Source organism: Lycorma delicatula, chromosome 7 (assembly GCF_047948215.1).
Source record: "Lycorma delicatula isolate Av1 chromosome 7, ASM4794821v1, whole genome shotgun sequence".
In the NCBI taxonomy this organism is placed as follows: domain Eukaryota; kingdom Metazoa; phylum Arthropoda; class Insecta; order Hemiptera; family Fulgoridae; genus Lycorma; species Lycorma delicatula.
Genome location: NC_134461.1, coordinates 67,393,016 through 67,419,888, shown reverse-complemented (window position 1 = coordinate 67,419,888; position 26,873 = coordinate 67,393,016). Strand labels below are relative to the sequence as shown.

General features: G+C 27.0%; 1 protein-coding gene across 1 annotated transcript in view; it reads left to right on the top strand.

Annotated features, from left to right (window-relative positions):
• geko overlaps positions 1-26,873 on the top strand; it is an 82,079-nt gene that overhangs the window by 38,011 nt on the left and 17,195 nt on the right. The window lies entirely within an intron of this gene.

Sequence of the window (26,873 nt, the reverse complement as noted above, 5' to 3'; positions counted from 1 at the left end):
TAAATTATTTGGGTTTAGAATAGCTCTTTCTTTATATAGTATTACTCTGATTTTCAGAGTACAACGCACTACATCTCGTATTTTCGATTAAGGAGTAGACACTACATACAAGAGTCAACTTTCAACTGATTCACCACTCTAAATGAAAATTCTAATTCTAAGAAAAATAACTGTGTGTACTTGTAATATAACAAATTAGAAAAGCTAGTTACAAGATAAAACCGAAGCAGAAAATATTTATTTCCAATGAGTCACTAAATTTCACATATTTTATAGAACATTTGCTGAAACTCAGAAGCAATTTCTGAGCTATCAAACATGTTGAACCATTAATAAAACTGAAAGTTACCGTACATTCGCAAAAGAAATTAATTTCTAATGCTGTAGAATTCAATGCCCAAGCTTAAAATTGATGTTGATAGTAACTTAGGCAGATCTCCTTTCAAGTTTTTATATAAACTATGAGAACCTTCTTTAACAATTCCTAAACATTCAATGTCATAATATGCCGATAATTTTAGGGTTTAATGTGCCAAACTAATAACTTTCAGTTAGCAGACCTTCCTACCAACTAAAATTACAATGATCTGGGATACCTGGTCTATAATTTTTTAATACATCTCTTTGGTCCTATAATTAATTTTTATTATAGTAAATTTTTCTTACAAAAAGGTGATCATTGTATTTTTATACAACGATGAGAATAAAACATTTATATATATTATTTATATATATATATATATATATATATATATATGCTTTATTATATATTATGCTTTATAATATATTATTATATATTATGCTTCATTATATATATTTACATATATATAATGAAGAGAATTGAAAGTCTGATAAAACATTAACAAAATGAACATTACGGAACTTCACAAAATTTAACCTTTCCCTTTTTCCCTTTTACCCTTTCGCCCCTTTCCTTTTTCCCGTTTTAATTTTTACCATATTCCTTTTCCCTTTCCCCAGTGTATCCTTTCACTTTCCTCGCCTCTTCCCCTTCCTTCCCCAATTTCTCTTTCTTGTTTCCTCTTCCCACTTTCTCTTTTCCCCCTTCCAATTTTATTTTTTCTCTTTTTCCCTTTTTTCTTTTTTCCATTTTCCCTTTGTACATTCCTTTTCGATTTTCCCTTTCTCCCTTTTTCTCCACACATAAATCGGTTCAGTATTTTTTTAGTCTATAGCGGACAGACATATCAAAAACATTTAAATGGAATCGTAAAATATTTAGTATAATGTGTGTTGCTTTTACGTCCAACAGATAGCGCTGTTTTTTTTTAAAAAAACATGTTTTTACCTGTCACATCTTAAGTTGTGTGACATCTTAGGTATATAAACACACTCGCGTATTCGAATGCAACGTTGTAGAATTTTCAGAGATTTAAGATTTTGAACTAATATTTACATTATTATTTATATAGATTTTAGCTCATCAAAACACAAGTTTTATATCGTAATAAAATTAATTTGCTTCATTATTATCACAGAAAATAATTAAATTAATCTAATTATACTGAAATAAATAAACAATTAACAACATAATTACATAACTAACATTTTTCTACAATTATTTTTATAATTTGGCTTAGTTAACGCCATAAAGTTGTTTAATAAGCCATATGTTAAAGGTGTAGGTAGTTAAACTTTTAATGAGTTTTTTGAAAGTATTTATTTTTATTGTTAATAAGTGTTTACTACATCTCTTTATATTCAAGTTTTCAAATAATTCGTATCTTCATTTAAAAACCAATTATTACGTATTCATAGTTTTTTACTCTGAAACACTTATGTGAACTCTGATGATTTATACTTAAGAAATGACTTTCAATCAATAGATAAATAAATAATCATTGATAATTTTTCATTTATAATTTATCATTGATAAATTAGAAGAAAACATAATAAACAATAATTTAATGAATTTCTGCTCGGAAAACAAATTTCTTTGCGTATTACAGCCCAGTGTGAAAAAAGAGCTTAATGCACTCTTCCAGTTAGAAACTACGTCATTCAAACGTTTCTTCAAGTGGGTATGACTCCTAAGAACAAACGAATGACCCCTACGTAAATATGATATTTACTTCAAATCCAAAAAGACAACATTTCAGATATATCGTCTGATGTGAATTAAAAATATGTAATAATTATTTTATTATTTATTTTAATTAGAAACTGAGGAAATTGATTGACATAACTGGTATTCCAAATCGAATTAGTGGTTCATAAAATTTGTAGTAAATTTTACAAAGTTTATAAAAAATAAAACTTAGACGCGCAGTATTTTTACCTGACGGTTCTGAAGTAGTATTGGTACTGCTAATAAGTACAGTGGAAGGGATAGTCTTATACAGTGACAAAACGTCATAGGTAAAGCAAGATGCTTCCCACTCTGCTTCCCAAATGAGCTTTCCAAATTTTGACGCGTAAAACGTTCGATTCGTCATGGTGCATCCAGATCCAACATGGTACTGGAAATTAACGATTTCTCACACTTTGTATTTTTTGGTAAACCTGTTTATACATTTGTGTTTTTTTTAATAGATTTAAAAATTTTTTTCTGTTTTAATCTTTTTTCACTTCTTTATTTAAGTTCCTCTATTATTTAATATTTATTAATATAACTTGATTGCTGATTAATGAAGTCACGTAATATTTCAGAATTTCAGCTCTAAGAAAATGAGCTAAGAATTAAAATAAAATATAACTAGATATTCTAACCAATAAATTGCTTTTAAATAATTTTAATTTTTTAAATAATTAGCACACAATAATAATAATAATATTATTAATAATAGAAAATGATAAAACGTTTTATTATGTTTTTATAAGATACTTATCTTATATTATATGTGTATTCGTGATTTCAAACAAAATCTTTAACATTTATAAGGGTAGAGAGATCATGTATGTTATTATATTAATATTAGACTTTAATCAACTTCATTTTGTGATTAGGAACAAATTGATGTTTCATTTTATTCATCCATTCAAAGCTATAATTATTATTAAAAATTTGATGATTTAAAATAAGAACTATATGTTTATTATAAGGCCATGAACTAAATGAAACGTTATAATTATAAATTATTATTATTAAATAACAATTATTATAATTTTAAATAAAACTGGATTACCTTGAAATAAAATTAACTACAATAAGAAATCTAGACCGTTACAAAAAATATGTACGCTAAATTATAAATAGGCTTTTATCTGTAATGCATATACGCAATATTATAATTTTGATTATGCATTTATGCAATACTAATAATAGTAACAAAAAAAAATTACAAAAATCTTTTGCGTAATGTATTAATATTCTTTTACGTTCTAATAACTGAAATAATTGGTTAGCAAGTTTAAAAAATTAGAGTTACAGTATTTTTGTAGTCCTTAATTATTATTAAAAAGGATGTTTATAATTATAATTATGATTTTATGCCCTTAGGTAAGTCCTTTGCATCGTATTTGCCAGCATTCTTGCCTTTATTAGCCAATGTTTTGAATTTTATAACTCCCATTTTCTTTTTTAAAAACTATTTCACCTTCCGCTGATCTTTCCAGCACAATTAACTACAATAAGAAATCTAGACGTCACAAAAAATATGTACGTTAAATTATAAATTAATAGGCTTTTATTTGTAATACATACAGGCAATATTATAATTTTGATTATGCATTTATGTAATACTAATAGTAGTAAAAAAATTAACAAAAATCTTTGCATAATGAATTAATATTCTTGTACGTTCTAATAACTGTAATAATTCGTTAGAAAGTTTTAAAAATTAGAGTAATAGTATTTTTGTAGTTAATTATTATTGAAAAACATGTTTATAATTATGATTATATGCCCTTAGATATGTCCTTTGCATCGTATTTGCCTCCATTCTTCCCTTTATATTCTATTCTTCCCACTCTCCAGTTAGGTTTTTTTTACATTTTTTACTTTACATGTTCATTTAATTTTCTTTTATTTCCTTTATTTCTCTTATTTTTTTATTCGTGGTGATTATTTTTCAATTCCATCAAAAAGTATACTTATTGCAAATGATAAAACTTCCTAAGACATTTCCTCTTTAAGTACAACTCAACCTTATTATGTAATAACCGTTTATTTCTATTAAACGCTTCCTTATCCATTGCTTTATTGGTCTTCATTTAAATCGCAATCTGCTGTTACATCGTAACTAAAAAATAAATGTACTGGTTTAGCTGTTTATTCTTCATTTCTGTATGTAAACGTTTCTGTTATTATTTTTATTTTCCACAATGTGTCATTTGAATATAATGAAATTATTTTTTGAATATTTTGTTCGTTTCTTAAAAAAAAGCCCTGTCATCTTCGAATCTTATACAATTTACTTTTGTTTCTAATTCTACGCATTTTTATTACTATATTCAACGTATTGGGGAAAATCAGCAACCTTCTCTTACTATTCTAGGTCAATTAATTATTTATTTATTGATACACAACTGAAACGAATCTACTTTTCAGTTTACCTAATATAAATGGAATTTTTTATCGTACGAAAAACGCCACGCCTGACACGGGATTCGAACCCGGGATCTCCGGAAGAAAATCCGAGACGCTACCGCTTCACCATGTAGATCGGCATCCGTTATCTTATTCAGTAAAACTTTGTATTTTTTTCCATGAATGTCCGGTTGTAGGAGAATAAAAATAAGCGACAGATTACAAATGTAGTTAAAGAAATTTGTTTACACTCGTTCCAACAAGCTAAGTTGTTGGGGGTTTAATTATAATATTGCAAGGTGAATACCATACATGCTTTCAACTGTGTACGTATTGCTTATAAGTTGTAAGAGTCGGCTTAACTACTTAAGTAATTGATTTAACCTAGATATAATTTATAAATACATATATATTTATTAATATTATAGTCTATATAGGCTATTAAGAAGGTCAAGGCTTGAAAAAAAACATGTAAAAAAACGTGTATTCCATTAATAAAATTATAATTTCTATAATTTCTATAATATGAATCAGAAAAAGCTGCACATAAATGTTTCCCGATGAGTTTCAAAAAGTCTACTGTGATCGAATTTTATCCCTGAAATTACTTTTTGTTTACACACGAAATTACAGTTCACTGAAATTTTTCTTCGAAAACAAAGAACTCAAAAATAAAAACAGGAAAAGGTTTTGACTTTTTTCAATATAAACATATACCACATTTATTGGTTGAAAATCAAACTTTTCCCGTTGATCTCGCCAAATTTGGTCAGCTTTTACAAACAAGTTGTTCAGTTGTTGACAGTATTTTAAGTAAATATTTATTTCTGTAAGGAATATTTTATGTTATATATATTTAATGGAAAAATTTCTTGTCCATTTATCAAAACAAATACATCAAAATTTGTTTTTAATTTTTAAAATTCTGGGAAAAAGAGGATAAGAATATAGTATTTTTGATTCTACAGAATTTTTTCACTATTATTTGTGATTATATTCAGTGCCATATGAGAGAAAATTAAAGTACAAAAAATAAAAAATTACCGAAGCAAATACTGTATAACAATCACCAGATGAACGAGAGACCCGTTGTTGCATTTATATGAACAATTTATAAAAACAAAAATTTTATCTTTTTCGATGAATTTAAGTTTGAAATTCGTTTCATAACGGTAAAAAAAAAATCAAGCGCGGAGTAAATACTTAAACAACCTTATTCTGGATTCCATGAATATATACAAATCTATGGAAATTTGAAATCTAATAACCTAAATGTTCGTATAATATTTTTATTTAAAAAATTATAATTTATTATTTTTAATGTAGTTGTTCCAAGGGAAGTTTAAATACAATGGCCTTTCAATCTCTCTTTTAATCAGGTATTCCTTATCGTAAAAAGAATATGTGTATTCTTGTACTTACTGATACAAGAATACACATTGAAGACAATGGTAATGGACAGTGTACAATTAAATCTGTCTCGGGGCAGATAAACTTATTATGTAAGATTGTATCATAAAATATCACACAAGTAAACTGGCAAAACTCTTGCTCTTATTGTTAGAACGTTGTTCCAATCATTAGTAAACTGTTCGACGCATGCTTAGTTTTCTATAATACCGTACCAAGCATTATCAATTATGTTACTTTTCCAGGGCCAATTGTAGTATTAACGTTCTAATTTCTATTGACAAATCTTATTTACTAATTAAAATTTTAAATAAAATTAATAAAATTTTATTATTAAGAACATTATTGGCTGCATATCTTAATGTGCTATGTTGTTTATGTAGCCTATCGTGTACATAATGTAAACATTAATTAAAAATGACTTAAAAAATTACCATAAAAATTAGAGATAATTATAACGACAGTTATAGGCTATTGTATTCTAAAAATATAGCATATAACTACAAAGAATTTAATTACCCGTAAATTAAAATTATAATTTATCCTTTATTATATTACAGAATTATAATTTAATCCTCTAATAATTAATTATTAAACTTGAGTATTAAAAATTAATCCGATATATTAGAATTTTTTTTTTTTTAAGGAAAAAATATCTTTTATTTGTTTATTAAAATTCTTATTTTATTGAGAGAAAGTGTCAAGTAAACGAACTGAACTAGTTAGTTATGTAATTTTTACAACACTTATCAGTACGGCTTGATTTTGAGATTTATCTTTTTTTTTAAATTTCAACGGTTGTCATAAACAAAATTACATGTATATTTTTCGTAATTATTCCGCAAAATTTCTAATACTATTGTGTTAAACAACTACAGTTCAACATTTTCAGATTTATTTCTGGTTTTCTGGCAAATGATTGTATACTTAAAATTCTGTTTTAATATTGAAAAAATCTTTTAATTAAATTTTTCGAAAAAAAAATTGGATCACTATAAAAGAGAAACCTTTTCATAAGATTGTACATACCTTATATTATTTACACCGTACTCATAAAAGAGCCACTAAAATAATAGCCACTCACCTTAGCCATTAAAATAATTGTTAGTCATGTTAAAGCGACTAGTCCATCATAAACACCATATACGTACAATGAAGATCGTAATAAGAGAATGAAGATAAAGTGATCTTATAGTTTAGTGTTAAACCGGGGTATTAACGATAAATCGTACCAATACAAATCAGTAATGACTTTCTTTCAAATTTACGGTGTCTAAATTACAAAAAATATTAAAATGGAAATAGCGTTTCATGTGATCAAAGAGGTGAAAATCGGATGGAGCCAAGTCCGGGCTGTATGGTGGGTCAAGCAGTTCCCAACGAAAACGCTGAAGGAGCTTCTTTGTTACAGCTGCAGTGTGCGGCCGACGATTGTCATAGAAAAGGCCCGATGACAACATTTCTACCGGCTTATTCTTATCCACCATACAGATCGGAATCAGATCCGATTTTCACCTCTTTGCTCACATGAAACGATGCTAGGACAACATTTTGGCACAGACATCGAGCTGCAGATCAGCATAGAAACATGGCTGAAAAAACAGGCGGCTGCGTTCTATGACGAGGGTATTGGAAAGTTCGTACCGCGCGCTACGACAAATGTCTAAATCGAAGTGGCGAGTATGTACGGAAATTGCGTAACTATGTAAGTACTTGTTAAAAATAAAAATGTTTATATTTTCACTGTGGTTTTAATTTCGTGTCCGATCGGACCTTGAAAAAAAATAACCCTCGTATAAAGATTACCTAAATTTCAAAATAATTTCCTAAAGAAATTTACACAAATTGTAGTGTAATTTCTTCTATGTTCATCAATTCACAAAAATCATCAGATTATATATAACATTATTTTAAAAACAAATTAATTTTTTATTACTTTTTATTTTTTAATAACGGATACGTAAGTCATTTAACTTGTTTTTTTTTAACAATTTTGTTGATAAATATGAGTTTAAAATTTAAAATGAAGACAGTTTTAATACAAGACAGTTTTTCTTTTTTTTATTTAAAAAATCACTCTTTTCTACATATATGTCAATATGTATTTTCTTTTCTAAATAGCTTTATTTTATAAAAATCTGAATTTTTCTTATAACTTTATATTATGCTACTTGGTAAATAAGTGTTTAATAAAGATTTAGATTCTTTTAAAAGTAAAAGAATCTATAATTTTGTAACACTAATTAATAAGAAAACATGTTTCATGTTTCGTTTTGTAGTATTTCATAACTACTTTTATTTAATTATTAAAAGCAATTTTTTTTATTTATTTATACAGCAGCAATAATAGGCTTGCGCTCATTTATAGTTACTGATGGATGATAATTAATTTTGTAGCATGCGAAAAATGTCACGCCTGACCGAGTTTCGATCCCGGATGAAAGGCTGAGCCACTGAGGTCGGTGATCCAAATTGTAGAATTTTTTTTTTATATTTTCTTTTAATTGACTAACTTTTTAATAATAATAATGAAACTGTTTGATAATGATTGTACAACAGTGGAAATAGCCTAGTGTTATATTTAAAACATATTTGTAAACAGTTTTGAGCGTTTTATTGCATTTAAATAACCATTTCATATTTAAATACTTCTTCCTTTGAATTTACGGAATTAATTAAAGTATCTAAAAAAAATTTATCATGTAAAACAATGAACACTCAAAAAAATTCAGATAGTGTTTTTAAAAATACATTTCAGCGTTGTTACAAACATTAACTATTCATAATTACAATTCAATGATTTAAGAGTACATCCTACCATCTTTCTGTGATCTAAATTTCATAATTATGTTTAATAAATAGCACATGATATTATCAAGGTGACTTGTGATTTTGTAATAATTTTTGTTCAGTTAATTATTTTTCTTCTTTTAACTATGATTTATTCATGCATTGTTGACAAAAAACAAACTTATTTATCATTTCAGTTTGTTTATTATTTTCTTATTTCATTACTAAGCACAAATCTATTATACTTACTTAACATTTATTCTGTTTGTTAAAAATAGATTGTATAATTTAAGGAAGAATGATTTACTGCCAAGTTAAAAACATTATATAAGAATTTTTCTATATTTTTTTTTTAATGGAGTTATATTGTATTAGCCTGTTTATTAAAGTTGGAGGCCTAACTCTGTAGTTATTTATTACGTAATACCTGGTAATAACACATTCCATACCTTTCATTATAATCCTGAATTTATATGCGCAGATTTGTATTGTTTCTGAAATATTCCATTTTTGTTGATTACTATTTTTATTAAAATTTAATTAAGGTGTTTGTTTATCTATGTATCATTCAAAGAAATAAAATTTTGTCTATTATTTTGAAAACCTTTACTTAAAAAGAAAATAACTAAAGTTTCTTGATCTCTTTCTAACAGAAGAGATCTCTTCCTAATAGATCTCTTTCTATTCATTTTGTTCTTAGAAAGAGATCTTAGGGTTCTCCTGTTGTTTAAGCAAAAAAATTTGGAAATTTAATCAATACTGCGTCTTTTAAACCACTACTAGACAAAATTCCCGGATTTCATGTATTAAAAAATCTAATATCTGTTAAAGTATCTAAAAATCTCCGTAGAGGACTGTAAGATTCTCGGCCTTTCATCTCGGGAGATCCCAGCTTCGAATTCCGTTCACTTTTCTGCAGTACATAAATTATCGTAATTATATACTGAAAGTATCATGTTCACAAAAAAACATTGAACACATTGTATATAAATAAATTGAAAATCATGTTCAATTTGTACAAAATTTATTCAAAATGTAGAGGTATAGTCGTAATCAATGTGTAGGTTATTTATAAGTTATATAAATTTTTTTTTTTTTTGGTTTACAATTAAAAATTTGTGAAAAGCCATTAATAATTAAAAAAAGTACATACATACTGGATATGCCCATTGAATGAAAAGAATTCGTATGTGCGCACGCGCACCACTGGTAAATATAAAGGCTTCTGGTTACTTTTTAAACATTTCTACTGTAAAAATTTATGTTCTGTGAAAATACATGACCTAAACAGAAAATAACTCTTATCCAATACTTGATATTATTATAGCATAAACAAACAGTGGCAAACAATAATCTACATAAAAAATCTAAAAAGCAGTTGAATAACTAATAAAAATACATAGATTAAAAAACCATATGCGTACGTGCGCTGAATGTTGGTGTTTGTCGGTACGTGTTCGTGAGTACGCGCGCGTGTGACATCGTGTTCGTATAAAAAAGAAAGGGAAAGTATTATCAAGATTCAAGTATTATATTTTTACCGAGTATATCGACTCGGCACTAGGTTCACTCGTATGTAGGTCACTGTTAACGATGAAACAGTACTATGCGAGAAGTGGTATGGTCACATAATAAAACCTAGAACTCTCTAGGCGTGTTATTATTAAACACGTTGTTATTTCATAAGGATAGTTACCGGTATTTTGTAATCAGATTATAACGCGGATACCAAATGGCTGTTTTATTTTCCCCAAATACCACAGACAGATTGTTGATAGCATAAAATGAATAAATCTTAAGAACGGGAAGCAAAAAAAAGTTTGTTTTAAATTCTTTATAAATGTTAATAATAAAAATTATACTATCGATAATTTTAGGCTATATAAATTTTACTGGCGAAATTAAATGTAATAAAAATATTTTGCTTTATTAATTTTCACTTAGTGAGAAATTAATTGCAAATACGAAAAGATTAATTCCATTTTGTATAAACTTTTGTTGTATATAGTTTTGTTACTATTTTTATCACTTTGTTACTATCAGGCCATACCATCCACACCATACGCATACACATCGCAGTTCTGTTGTTTGTTGTTTGTTGGCGAAGATTTGATCAGCTTAAAATCTTTGATTAGTATGTACTGCTCCTATCTGGATACAGGAATATATTGATCTTACCAGGAATTTTGTTCCAGCTATATGCTTATAACCTAAACGGGCTCTTAAGCATTCCTTTTAGCGAATATTTTTTCAACTTTCGTAAAATTTCTGTGGATAGATACAGTTTCTACTCCTTATTTTATTCCTTTTTACGTCTTCTTTTCCTTCTTGGAGGTGTTTCGTGGCAGGGATACATTCAGCCTAAATTTTCAAAGGATTTACAACACCTCCATTAGGATGAATGGATCCTGCTACGATCACGAAGATTTTAGAGATACAGCATCCCTGCTAATTTTTTTTAGTTAGTGACTTTCTCAGTATGTCTCGCTCGGAACTCTGTGTCTCTTATTCATTGTCTGTAGTAAACCCCAACCTTGTTCAAATTTTCTTTCTGGAAATTCGTTGAATCGTTGTTTTCTTTCCTTTATGGGAAGCCCTCCCCATAAAGATGGGCTTCCAAATCTTTTTAAATACATGTATATATACAGAATGATTCACGAAGAATACGAATTCTTTCAGCTAGCCAAAGATTTCGCCCTAATTTCTGCGCCATCGTTAAAATTAAGCCAGATTCTGGGACAAAAAGTAAAAGGTAAATTTATTGATTTTATATGAAATTTTCCATGGAAAATTGAAAAAAAGTAGAACCCATAATTGTATTAAGATTGGGGTCGAAAAAAATATTTTATGTTTGGCGTAAAATAGCTTGTTAAATGGATAATAAGCAAATAGTTTTATAAAACTTATAGAGAATTTAACTAGAGTAAAATGGTATGAGTAAAAACCATAAATACTTGCTAACGAAGCATCTCCGACGTTATTTATATGAATCTTAATTTCACCAGTAGAATACGTCCTGAAAGTTTGATAATTCTTCGTGAATCATTCTACACATACCCGCGCGCTCGCACACACTAAAAAGAAGAAGAAATTGAGCTTAAATTAAATAAACTCGATTGTCCAACCTAAATTATACATTTTTTGTATTTAACTTTCACATACATAGGTTAAGTAATTTAATGTTAAGTTCTGGCTTCAAAAATATTTTATATTATTTTAAAATGGAAAGAATGAGGGACATAACTAAATCTATACATTCATATAACCTCCTTTTTTTCTATTTGATAATAAACACATTCCAGATTAACCTAATGATTCTAGGAACTTAACCTTAGTAATATATTACAAGTAGTAATGTTTATTTTTCGCTAGGGAGTGATAGGTAGCTAATTTTTATAGTCGGTTTCTCAAAAGTTTTTTCCAACCTCTGTTAGAAAGAAAAAATATAATTAAAAACCTATTTGCTGATTTTACATAAATTAATTTTTTTTAGATTAGACCAATTACTATTTAATAAATTGTCTTTGCGATTAAATAAACTAACTTGACGTTACTTTCATTACAATATAACTTTCTCTGGTAAAACAAGGGTTTATAAATTCATAATAATTATTTTATACAGAAGAAATACATTAAGTTAATAAAAATAAAAAGGGTGACATTTATAAGTGTTGTAATACTTTCTACGTTTTTTAAAATGGTAAGCAAAATTTTATAAAATAAAAATATAACTTGTTAAATATATCAATATTTATATTATAAGTAGTTTACGAAGATTATACTTTATAAAGGTAGATTCACACTATCTTCATCAAAATAAGAATATTTTTATTTTTTAATCAAAACTGCTAAATCAGTGAACACAATTTAAAATGTTTTTACGTTTTTATTTTTACTTACATATATTTATCTGTTGAATAGTGAAAAGAAAAGGAAAGTACATATTTCACCGACTAAATGATTGAATGTGTTTTGAACTAAGGGAAAGTACTACTGCTGATCAAATTGGAAGAAAGTGTAGCCAATTCTTTTTCTTCATTTTGTTCATATATTTTTGATTTATTATGGTTGGATCATCATGTTTCGGTTGATTACGTTTTTTCTATCAATTGAATACAAACGAAAAAAAAATGATATAAAAATATCGCCTTTAAAATTTGGTAATGAAAATAACAGGAAAATTTTAAAAATTTAATATAAAATGAATTTAACAAACGATATGATAAAATAAGTAATTAAAAACTCATTTAGAAATACCAACGCGTTTCTTTTATGTTCACAAATAAAAATCGTTTAGTTTAAAATAATAACCATTATTTAAAAAATTAAACGATTTATTATTTTTTCCATAAGGAAGTGGAGTATTGTAAAATCACCATACTAATCGCAGTATGTCTTTGCCAATGTATTTAGTAGTTTTAATTACTTGCTTCATACTAACACACAAAGAAACTTAAGTGATCTTTCTTTAATCTCCAATCACTTTCCTATTATATGTTTTTAAAATAATCACTTCGCTGGGGATTATATCCATGCAACACCCAAGCAGAAAATTGTTACAGATCTCCTATTAAGGGCTATTAATATCATTTTGTTTTATCTGAATTTAGAAGTTACCATTACATAAAAGACTTTACATAAAAGACATTACATAAAAAGTTTTCAATGTTTAAAAAACTATTTTCAATAAAAATAAAGCTATTAATAGATACATTGACTAAATATCTGTACTTTACAATAAATGCAATCATTTGCAACGCTTAATATTTAAAACAATTTTCATAAAATTTGAAAATCACTTTAGAAATACAAAAAAATCTTAGAAGTTGTTATACTGTCAATTATTTATTCTTCTGTATAGGAAAAAATATGTTCATGAAAAAGTTTCAAAAATTAAAAAATCTGTTTCTTTTTATTATTTTTTTATTTTATTATGATAAATGGTAGAGATTTTTTTAAAAATCCAATGGAAAATTTACAACCAATAAAAAGTTACCTAAGATTTTTTTGTGTTGGAGGTGAAATTTTATTGTAATATTATTAAAAGTTTAAACCAAACAACTTTTTAGAAAATTCAAAAAATCGATATGTTTAAACTTTGATCGTCTCCCCTACCCCTAATATTTCCCCCAAAGTATTTTTTATTGGGATCATCTGCACTACTACTGCGCCTTGAAGACAAAAAAAAATTCGGTTAAAAATATTCAATAAAAGTAGAGCTTTTTACAATTCTGTGAGAAGGGGGAGAACTTTGGGGGAAAGCTTTTTTAAAAATATTTAAGATAAAATTTAAATACATGTACGCATGTAGTATAACCTTATATGCTTTATATTAATAAAGTGGGGTTATATTGGTAAAATCTTGAGAAAATTGACCCGAAAAAACTTTCTACCCCCACCACTTGTAGATATTAATCTCAAACATTTACCAATAAATTACCCCATATGCACGAGTCACTGTAAAAAAACGTTAAATTTTATCAAAATATGTTTATCCAGTAAAAGGTTATTAAGCTTCAAACATACGTACATAAGTACTTACGTATTTACGTTCGAACATTACCCTCACTTTTTTTTTTGAATCCCTGGGTTATGAAACACTGAGAAATTATAAAAAAAAACATACCTCAATTTATTGACTGATCATCAAACTTTTCTTCTTGCAACATAGCTGTAGAGTTATAATGCCAATAATGTAATAAATAATACATTCGATATTAAAATTAAAATTGCTTTCCCGGTTACACCGATCAAGTCATGTAATATTTTGCAGATATTTTTCATCGCTTTCATATGATTTGTAAAAACATTTTTTTAATATTAAATACTTAGTAAATAAGAATACATTTTGTATTGACATTTTATACTCTTTTATTACAAAGGAAAAAATTGTTAAATAAAAAATTGTAATAAAAAAAAATATTAAAAATCTAAAAACTAAAACAAAGTTGTAAAAAAATAAAACCGTAACAAATTCTACGAAATTGTAAAATAAAATATTCTTAAAAAGTCATTACATGTTCATGGACAATTTGCAATCCAGACCCCAATCTTCTGGTTATGTAAAGGAATTTTATATACGGTATGTGATATATTGGGCGACCATAAACGTGAAATCTGTACGGGCACATACCTTAATAAATGGAACCATACCTCATCGGTAAAGAAAACATAATTCAACACATCGTCAGAATTGTCCATTAGAACTGTTGAAACCAAAGTATTTCCACAGTTTGTGACCAATAACTTATGAACCGCTTTCACTTAATGTGGGGACGAGATTGAGTTACATACAAACTGTTTTTGTGCAGTTGTAACACCGATGTTTTTGTCGAGCCAACATTCGCGTGGAATTGTTGGGAGTAGTTGCATACGTAGCAATTTTTCTTTCTCGGGTACTGATGGTCCACCACTTCGCTCATAGTCCTTCACCGATCCAGATTCCCTAAACTTTTTAATTTGTGCTCTTATACAATGTCGATTAGTGGTGTATCTGGAAATTAACGGAAAACTGGTTTTTCACAATCGGTGTGTATTCATCATAATCAAGGCAAGACTATAACGAGAAATATTCGCTGTTCTAAATTTAACACCATTCTAAACGCACATGGAAAAAGGCGACGAACACACAATGAACAGCAAAGAAACAGACACACCTTTTCTTTCGTCAACAGCCTGATTGGTTCGCGGAAGCAAACTGCATACAACGCAGCATTGCCAACCGTTTGCAGAAAATATTACTCATAGAGCACGGAACACAATCTCCTAATATATAATCGTGTTTAATTTTTCAAATGCACTGTATTTAAATTATTTTTATTTTTTTACTTTTTTTCTATTAATATTCGTGTCCAAATCAAAGATCTAATTCAATCTCGTTTCATAAAAATATCCTAACCAGTAACTCCATCGATCTCAGTAGCGGAGTGGTAGAGTCCAAGCCTTTCAGACCTTTTTCGAATCCCCATCAGAGAGGCATTTTTCATACGCTACAAAATTCCATTTCCAAATCCCACGGACAAGCTACAAGCTTATGTGGCGATATTAAGCCCAAAAAACGATCCTTTGCTTTTTAATGTGAAAATAAAAATTAATTTTATACACGTGCTACAGTCTAAAAACCGTTTCTTCTCTTATTAATAATTAGATATTGAGCATACAATACAGGAATCTCATTACATTTGTGAAGTGTTTGACAAAGCGTAACTAATTATTTGTTTATAGTGGGAGAGAATAACAACAATAAGAACGAGGTGTTCAAACAAACAGAAAAAAAAACTAAATTACTTTAGCCAAAGCATAATAATATAAAAAAAGTCAGAAAAAGAAAACTGTATTCTCAGTAAAAGAAAAAACTATTAAAAATAACCTTCATTATAAAGCAATAAAAAGAATATTTATTATATTTTAATATTTATGTTAAAAGCTTACGTATATTACATTGGATATTAACACATAACCTTATGATGAGTTAAGCAAATACATAAACATGAAAACACCACCCATGTAATATCCATGTAAATTAACCCGTAATTAAGTTCATCATTTGTTGTTGTTTATATGGGAGTAGTTAGTTTCATACTAAAGATAATACTGCTAGGTGTATTTACTCAAATTGAGTTTTGTATCATAACAGTTAAGTTGAGAGTTCATTATAATCCATTTCGTGCTTTAAATCTGTATTTTAGTTGACTTACACCTATCTGCTTATAATTATAAAATAAAATTATTAGTTCATTACGTAAAAATAGATTTTACCTAAAAGATTTAACAATACTTTCAAAATTAATAATGTATTTACTTCAGTTTAACTTATAACTTCCTCTATAAAAGTTTATTTACGAGTTAATTTTGCATATTTCTTATTAAGAAAAAGTAATAATTTTTATGAGTAGTCTGTACACCCAAAAAAGTAATGTCAGTGAAACGAGACTTAATTAATGTGCTTTTATGACTATTTTTTAAGAAATAATTAGACTTTTTAAATACTATAATAAAAAGAGTTCAAGTAATTATTCTCTTAATTGTACTAACAAAAGTAATATTACCAAATTTATTACCTTACTAGCAGACCCGGCAATGATGCTACGCTATTGCTAGATTTGAGTATATATATGTACACACATATATATATATTTCTTGTGTGCGTGTGTATGAAAGTGAACTCCTCCTAAACGGCTGGACTGATTTTGATGAAATTTTTTGTGTGTGTTCAAGGGGATACGAAAATGATTAAGATTCACAATTTGGTCCACTGGAAAATGTTTTTTTAATTAATTTTTTATTTATAAGTAGTTGTTGATATTTTACATTGGATCCGGCAGACTGCACTACCATCGCAGTATCAAATATTCAATAATATTCTATTTCAATTTTAGTTTGTCCCGACAGTTGGTGCTGCGATCAAATTGAGAAATATTTTGTAATTTTGTGTTATTGTTGTGTTACAAAAAATCGCGAGAAAACAGTTTTTTAATAAATAAGAGGCTAATCATATGGAAATGTAAACAAAGGAAAACCAATCAGATCAATGCAAGATGGCCGCTGTCAAACAACGACCAATCACAAAGAGCCCGTATGGCCGTTGCCAATGTAAACAAAATCACAATTGATTAATTAACAAGTAGGCAGCACTGCGATCGCGTTTAGAATTGTGCGTGTATTGAGAAATATTATATTATTATTTATTGAAATAACGTTTTAAATTGTAATTAAAAAATATACATTGTGCAAATTTGTAAGGTACAGTATTGAAGTGAAAATGTTTTATTTAATTTATTTATGTGTTTTTGATCTTGGGATGGTTAAGGTTCACAATTGGGTCCGGTAGGCAGTGTGTGGGTCCGGTAGGCAGAGCTGCGATCGCGTTTTAGAAGTTTTTTTTTAATTTTTGGTTTATCAGTGAAACCCGGTAGTTGATGCTGCGATCGGAATTCTAGGAATTTTTTTATTTTGTTGCTTTTTCGCATATCAGTTACTTGCTTCGTAGCTTAGTGTTGTTCTTATATTAATATTCGTATTTTTAACTAACTACTGTGTTTAGAGAATAGTTTGAATTAAATCCGATAGGTAGTGTTGTTCTGACAATTGGATTTATTTACATTCTGAATTTTATAAAGTTAAAAGGTGAAATTTTATAAGGTTCCGTGATGTTTTGTAAGTTTCTTAATGTTCAGTATTAATTGTAATGATTTTGCAGCCACAACACTTTTCGTTAAAAAATTACTTTTCCACCGAATACTGTGATTAGAGTGTGGTGTGAATTAAATCCGATAGGTAGTCCTTGTTGTTTTGCCATTTGGATTTATTTACATTCTGACTTTTATAAACTAAAAGGTTAAATTTTGTTAAATTGCTAATGTTCAGTTTTTTAAGGTTTTATGAAACTGTCAATTGTTGTAATTTAATCTGTATGTATACTCAGATCTAGCAATAGCGAAGCATTGCCGAGTCTGTTAGAATTGCGCGCTTATTGAGAATATTATATTATATTATTATTATTGAAATAACGTTTTAAAGTTTAATTAAAAAATGTACATTGTGCAAATTTGTAAGGTGCAGTATTGAAGTGAGTATTTTACATGATTTTTCATGAATTTTAATGATGTATACACGTGCATTCAATAACAATCAACCTAACCTACAAATTTAAATTGTCAGTTCTCATTTGATTCTATGAAACATATGAAGTATTGAACGGCTCTTTGAAAATAAAAATTATTAACATCAAAATATTAAATAAAAAAAAAAAGTAGGAGGTACTTTTTTAGAATGATGTTAAGTGAAAATTAGTAGTTATGTGGATGAAAATTTATTAATTACACTAATTATTAATTTTACGACGTTTCGATTTTTTAATTCAATTTCATCGGACATCTCAATATTTAGTAAAAATAAATATTAACCATACTACACATAATTAATCAATAAACCCATAATAATAATACAACAATCACAAACTGATTGTTGTATTAAAATACTATTCATTAAAATAGTCATTTTAATGAAATTTAGAACATATTCCTGCTAATTTTAACTTAAATTAAGTTACTTATATTTATGTGTGTGCATTTATTACAGAATAATGCCGCGTCAGGACAAAAATGTCTGTCCGCTAGTATATATATAGATTAAATGAAAACAATTTAAAATTTATAAACATTACCGGAACTTCACTAAATTTAACCTTTCCCTTTTTCCATTTATCCATTTCCCCCTTTCCATTCCTCCTTTTCTACATTCTCCTTTGCCCATTTATATTTTTTCCTATTCCCATTTTCATTTTTACATAATCCCTCTCCTTTTTCCTCAGTCCTCCTTTCTCTTTCCCTAATTTCCCCCCTTTTTTCTCTCATTTTCCCATCACTCTTTCCGTTATGTCCCTTTCTTCTTCCTCTCTCCCCCTTTTCCCTTATCTTTTCCCCTTTACCCCTTTCCATTTCCTTTTCCTGTTTTTCCTTTTCCCTGTTTTCCTCTTTTTCCATTTTCCCCTTCTTTCCTTTTCCCTTTTCCGATTTATCCCTCTCTCCCTTTTTCCCCGCGCGTAAAACTTTCCAATAGTTTTTTAGTCTACAGTGAACACATACGGGAAACATTGAAATGGAATCGTAAAATATTTAGTACAGCGTGTATTGCTTATACGTCCAACATATAGTACTGTTTTTACCTGTCACAGGTGTGACATACTAGGTATATAAATAGTAGGTATAATAGTAGAAACGTGCGCGTATTCGAATGCAACGTTGTATTAAAGCAATCGGTGAAAAACATTAGGTGATTTAAGATTTTGAGCAAACGAACATTTACATTTTTATTTATACAGATTTCCGTATTTAGTTTTTATTAGTTTATTACCACTACAAAAAAAAAATACGACAGAAAGTAGCTTTCCTGGAATTCGTATATAGCTAGAAGTTAGATATTCATTCGTAGGGTATTATATAAACTTTCAAACAATTTCTGTAACATATTTAAACTAAAGTGAGATAGAGCGAAGTAATAAAAAAAATAAGCTATTTCAATTTTAAGAGGAGAGGCTTGATTTTATCCATTAAATGTTTTTAAATTACCTATATATGCACTGGAGGTAATAAATTTGCTTTAATAAACATTTTTTTACACCTATGAAAAAAAAATAGAATTTTTTTCTCAATATCCGCCACCCCCTTAACGAATTTCGAAAAAAATATTTTGATCATTGCTTCATACATAGAGAAATAATGAGCCGAATTTGATTAAAATCAGATTTGTCAGTCATGAGATATAATGTTATATATATTATTATATATAAACATTATATATTATTTTACATTATATGTTACGTGTTACATTATATGTTATTTTTTTGTCAAGATGAACTAGTTGGGCCTTAAAACTTAAAAGAATGCAATAAAACTCAACATTCCCATTTTTGACATGATTACTATATTTTCCCTTTTAATGCAGTTAGTCTGGCTATATTCTCCGAGAAAGTAAGATTAAAAACCAACTTTTTTTTAATAATATGAATTTTACTAATTTCTTTTATTGTTGAATTGTTAATTTACATTTATGATCTTGTATTAATATTTTTCACTTTTTAATAAATAAATATATATTGCCAGTTAAAAATAGGCCAATCTTCAAATTTAATATTTATAAAAAAATATGTTTATTTAAAAATTCATTCCAACTTTTTGATATATTTTTAAAACTATATCCATCCTGATGAAATCTAAATTATAAAAGTAGTTTTGGTTAAAACATTAAGAAAAAATTAAGAAAATTTCATAGAACTCCTGTATTTAGGAGTATAAATTTTATTACCCCTAACTTGTGATTCATTTCAATAATTTTTTTTAAATTAATAATTTAAAGTGTATCGTTATTATTGTAAAGTTAGAAAAAATTAGAAAAAACTTTTGAAATGAGAGGCAAAAAAATTTTACGGCATTATTTTCATAAATATTTTGAAGATACTATTTTTGTTACCCCAAAATGAAAAAACAAAATTATAATGGAATGCAACCCCTGTGGAAATATATATTTTTAATACCTTACGAAATTCTCGTCAAATTTTTTTTTTTCATTGAATTAAAGAGAAAACACAAAAATGTAACAACCAAATTAACACATCAGATAGTAAAGTTTGCTCCTAATATAGAAATAGTTTCTACCTAAAAGAACATCAACATAACGAAATTCACAAAAAAAGAGGAGATAGATAATTTTTTAAGCGACACCATTTCTATTCCTTTGTTCTTAGTACCTATGGAAGTGAAATATTGATTGTATAAAAAGTTAATAGTTAAAACAGAGATTAGCTAATATAGAATAAATTAAACGTTATTACTCTTCTTGAAGAAAAAAATATGGGGTAAGTATGGGTAATTTGTAACGATTAGAAGATAAGGTTAATTGTAATGTAGATAAATAAGGTAAAAGTGATTTATTTACATACTGAAAAATTATTAGTTACAAAAAAAATTAGTTTCGTAATTATTTGACAAAATATTATGTATATTAGCAATAAAAACATTGTAACAGCCAGGAATATCGAATGTAACTGCATGTTTTGACTAGCATTATAATAATGTTTGTATAAATTTTCCCACATTACCAATTAAAAATAAAATATTGAGTGAAGAAATAGAAAGCGAATAAATGAAAGTTTATTATAAATTAAAAATATTAATATTTAGAAACTATGTAACTTCACATGAATAAAATGGAAATTATCCAAATAACAATTTAAAATACAAAAATAAATACTATATATATATATATAACGTATTTTTATATACTCGTTTCAAAAAAAATGATTAAATTTTTTAATTACTACAAATAAAACGAGAGTTTAACCTTAAAAAAATAATAATGCTAATTTAAATGCTAAATTAATGTTAAATGCTTGTTAATGCTAAATTAAACTCGTTAATTTAGTTGTATACAATTCTATGTCCTCAACTATAAAAATGGTAATTTGTTTTCAGAGCTACAACTATTAAGTCTTTCTTAGTGTTTTATACTAAAATAATATATTCTGTTAGAAAGTTATTTTTTTTTTTTTTTTATTACATTTTAAAAGTAAAATAAAAATCGATGCTGATATATTAATTATTGAAAGTTCCTTCAAGTTACTTTAAAATGTATAGACTATATATCATTAAACTTAATTATACAAAACTAACCTATTCGCTAATAATATCTATAGTAGTAAATATTTATAAGAAATACATAAACAGACTTACACAAACAATGCGTGCGTTCAGCAGAAATATTTTAGGCACATATAATATTTGGAACACAATAATGACTGAATTACTCAACAGTATTTTTCAATACACATACACACACACAGAATACACATACACCGAACAACATTTATAAATGTATTTAATGTAGAACGAAAACACAACCAAGAATATAAGCTATGCATTAACAGACTGCTTCTTTCTCGCACGGTCTAACTCGGCTAGATGTAGTTATTCGGGCAATTTGCCCGAATGAGGACATCACAACAAACCCTTAGCAATCATACCTTTAACACCTAGCTGACCGCTTCTCTCGCTCGGCTAAACTCGGGAGAGCCGAGTTTAACCGAACTAGCGTTTCACCTCGGATCCTGACATAATTGTTAATTATTAACAGTCATATTAATTGCTGTTTACCGATAAAAAATTCCTATCGTACTAGAAGAAATGTTCTTTTATGCAAAACATTTTTAACAAAAAATGTGTAGCATTATTTCTTAGAAACTTTCAAATTTAATGCGAGTGTATTTAATTTAATACTCTCTAACTAACTATTTTTAAATTATTTAATTTATTACTATACTTCTGTTCACGTATTAATAATTTTTAAAATATTTTATTTAAAATAAAATAAATTTAAAAAAACGGAAAAAGATTACCAACTTAAATATTTATGCCGACAATTTTCCAGTAATAAAGTATTTATATTCAGCTGTCCAGACCTTTACACATCTGTTAAAAAATAAAATTAGATTTGTAAAAATTATATTTAAAAATATAACGTTTTTGCAGTGCTACATTACGATGAACTATTTTAATTTTTATACAAAATAACCATACATAATAAAAATAATAGATCATAAAATATTAGATCAACGGTTACGTCTATGTATATAAATAACATCCACGTATAAATTTTACCGAAAGTATTAAGTTAATACTTTAAATAAACTTGTACTTCAATATAATAAAATTGATAAACAAACAAACTTCCTATGAATTCCCACTTCCTACTCGTTGTTTAATAATCTCTTAAAATTTTTCCTCACTCTTCCCGAAAGTGTTGTATTCCCAAGAATATACACATGGCAAATAGAAACTAAATTCGACCGCCGTGACGCGAGTGGTAGCATCTCAACTTTTCATCTGGAGGGGTTCCGGTTTTGAATCCCGGTCAGGTATGGCATTTTCGCACACGATACAAATCTCATACCCAACGGTGGTCTCGTAGGTTAAACAACAAGAAAAAAAATGGGAACAAAAATATATAGTTTAGTGTTTGAACGTTTTCCTCATTTGTAGTTCGTAGAAAATATTGTTTAAAATTACATATTTATAAAAAAATATAGATTAGATTAATACTAATCTATTTTCATTGTGATTGTTTTTTCGTATCCTTGTTACTGATGGGAAAAAGTTATTCCTTAAAAGTAAATGACGTGTTCTAATGGTGAAACTAAAGAAGAAAAATCAATAGACAAAAGTTCGGTAACTCGTCTTTAGTGATTAGCGGCTAGCGAAAGATTTCGCCTTGATCTCTGCGCCATATTGGTAAAACTACGTTACATAGAAAATTTAAAATTGAAGCAAGAGTGTAATTCTTGGAACTCAAATTAGGAGAAAATCTAAAGATTTTATATGAAATCTGAACTGGAAAATGATAATAAAAAATAGGTGCCAGAACTATATTTTTGGTAGTTATCAAGAAATCTGAGGTAAATACAAAAGAATTGGAGTGGAAAACACACATTTGGCGTAAAATACCTTTGTTAATTCGTTAATAAAACTCAAAAAACACTTTTAGAGAATTTTATTCCGAGTATATTTTGTTTTCATCGTTAAACATTTTTAAGAAATTATGTCTCGGAACCTCTTATGTAGGACACATAGCTCTGCATAGTGTATTTACCTTATCGTCTAACAAATATCGAGATTACATATTGCATTATATTTTGTAACAGTAGTAAAATGGTGTGTAATTTCCTTGAAATTAAACACCTAACTTCGTAATACTGTTGTTTTTTTTTTGTAACCCTTTCTAATACTAGACAAAAAAAGTCTGTATATATACACACACACAGTAAAAAAAATATATATATTTGTGCGCGCGCGCGCGCGCGTGTCTGTTGAAGTGGCCATGAATAAGTGGAGCACAAATTCTATGTAAAAAAAAGTTCACACTACATTAATATTATACCTCCATACAATACACAGACAAATACATACTTAGATATATGTACATGGTATATAGAATAACTGTTATGTCATGCAGTGACCAACACTTGAGAAGTAATACAATACCAAGTTATACTATTTGAAACTCAATAAGTATTAATCAATTAAAGATACATTTCTGAAATAAGATAGGTTTTTATTATACATGAAAGAGAATATTTGATCATTAACATAAATTATTTATAGTTAAATCATAAATATATTTATGTAATCCATCTAGTAAAAAAAGGGAAATGTTATACGTAGTTCTAAAATGAACTCGACAAACATTTTTACTAAGGAAAGTAGGTAACAAACCCGGAATCTTATAATTTGAGACTTATGACATCTATTAACGAACTAAAGTTTATCGCATATATGGATAAAGGACCAAAATTTGATTTACCTACAACTGTCTATTTATTCGGGTTTTTACATTAAATAAAAACACAAAATTAAATAAACAATATGTTTATTAAATAGATGAAATTCCTACTAAATAGTGAATTATTAATAAATAAATAGTGAATTTGTTTAAAAAACTCTTATGTACTCTTTTAATATATATATATATATCTATTGGGCTATTGTTCATCCAAAAATTAGATGTAGTTGAACACAACACCGCAAAAAAAAATTTCTCGAACTTAATAAACTTTTACAACATTATCTTTTTTTATAATAATAATAATACAGCAAATAATTTGTTTCATTAAATTGAAAAAGAATGGTTGAAATTAACTCTAAGCTTATTTTAAAAATTCAGTTAAAAATTCCTTATTTATAAAATGAGTATTTTGCCGCTTCCTGATAATACTAACATTCCTTGGAATTACCACTTATATTTTATAAAACAGACTTCTGGTACTGCCAGAATAAACCTCGTTTTTCCAGTACTACCTTTTTTAAAAGCTTCATACTAAATCATACCATAAGAGAAAACTCTAATGTTTTTTTTTAATTGCAATAGAGAATCAAAAGTAAAAGACCCACCGTGAAAATTTAACGGTGAATTCCAAAACCAAGATAATTTTTTTTTAAAATAATCTATTTTAATAGAAATATACTTCTATTTCAAATTTTGTTTTAATAGGGCATTTAATTTAAATTCTGTAAAAAAAAAAATCGTGATATGAGTTTGGTACGAAAATTTATACCAAAATTAATTACAAATTTAAATTTCAAAGATTGATTTTATTAAATCTTTTCTTTGAATATTTTCGTAAATGGATCTGGATATACAAATTATCATCATTCCATAAATTTTTAGTTCATCGAAAAGTACATTCTTTCTTGTATAAAACAAAAATACCGAATAGAAGAAAAATACCGAAAAATTACAGATATGTAATATTTACATGCCACAGTTAGTCTGTATTTATGAGCTTATAAGGAACTGATATCGAATTTAAATTAATATTGTTTAACAAAAGTATATTTACATATGATCAGATGATCTGATAACTTAATATTTATTCCTTATCTTTATGCCTCCTCAGAAGTCGATAGTTATAGAATTAATTTACACTCTTACTCCGGCACAACATTAAAAGAAAAATTAAATGGTATTAAAATATGGACTTTTTTAAAAAGAAAGATTACCTTAATAAATAATTTATGTTTTCACTTATATCTTCTTAATTTTTCTTATAATTTACATTTAAAAGCGTGCTAATGCTTAATGATTTGATTTTGCAATTCATTAATAATAATTAGCATGTTAATATTATAATAACATAGTTTGTTATAACCTTTGAAGTTTTGTCTTTAATCTGTTAATGCTTAATTAAATTCTAAACATTGTTACCGTAGTAAAACATTTTCAAGTGTATATCTAAATAAATAGAAAGATTTTACGATAAGATTTCTTTATAATAAACTTGATTTTATACAACTAATATTTTATGATGAAATGATATTTAATTATTCCGAAATATATTTATATAAATATAATTTCTATTAATTTCAATTAATCAGGAGGGCTAAAATAAAATCATACAACTTCAGTAACATCGTATCCTATTTTTTATACTTGTTGAATAGTTAAAATTGTTTTTTGATAATATATATATATATATATATATATATTAGTATATTAGTGTATAAAAGAGTATCATAATCTAGATTTTAATAATTAATAACAATTTATGTTAAGACAATTCACCAAAAAGTACAGGTTACGTCATAAAGTAAGAGAAAGTTTTTTTTTACTAATTGATTAAGAATACGTAGTTAATTAGTGCTGGTTGTATGTACGCGCGCGCGCGCGCGCACACACACATATATGTATATATTATGTTATTAGATTGTATTGTATTATTACGTATATTTTACATGTATTGCAATATATATATATATATATATATATATATATATATAATATATGTGTGTGTGTGTGTGTGTGTGTGTGTGTGTGTGTGTGTGTGTGTGTGTGTGTGTGCGGGTGTATGTGAGTGTGTTCTTTTTTAATGTCTTGACAATCTCTGATTTTTTTATTGAACTACTATCATTTAAAGTAGAGTATCACTTACAACTATTAACAAAACTTTTCATTACAATATACCACTTTTCCGTAATGTAAAACAAATTACTCTTGTTACATAATATGAAATATTAAACGGAATGAGTTAATTATGACTAAACGAACAAATATTTTTTTAGACGCTAGTCTTATCCATCTTGGATTAAATTTTACTTTGGAATTAAGTATTTAGTAATTTAAAACTGTAAAATACTTT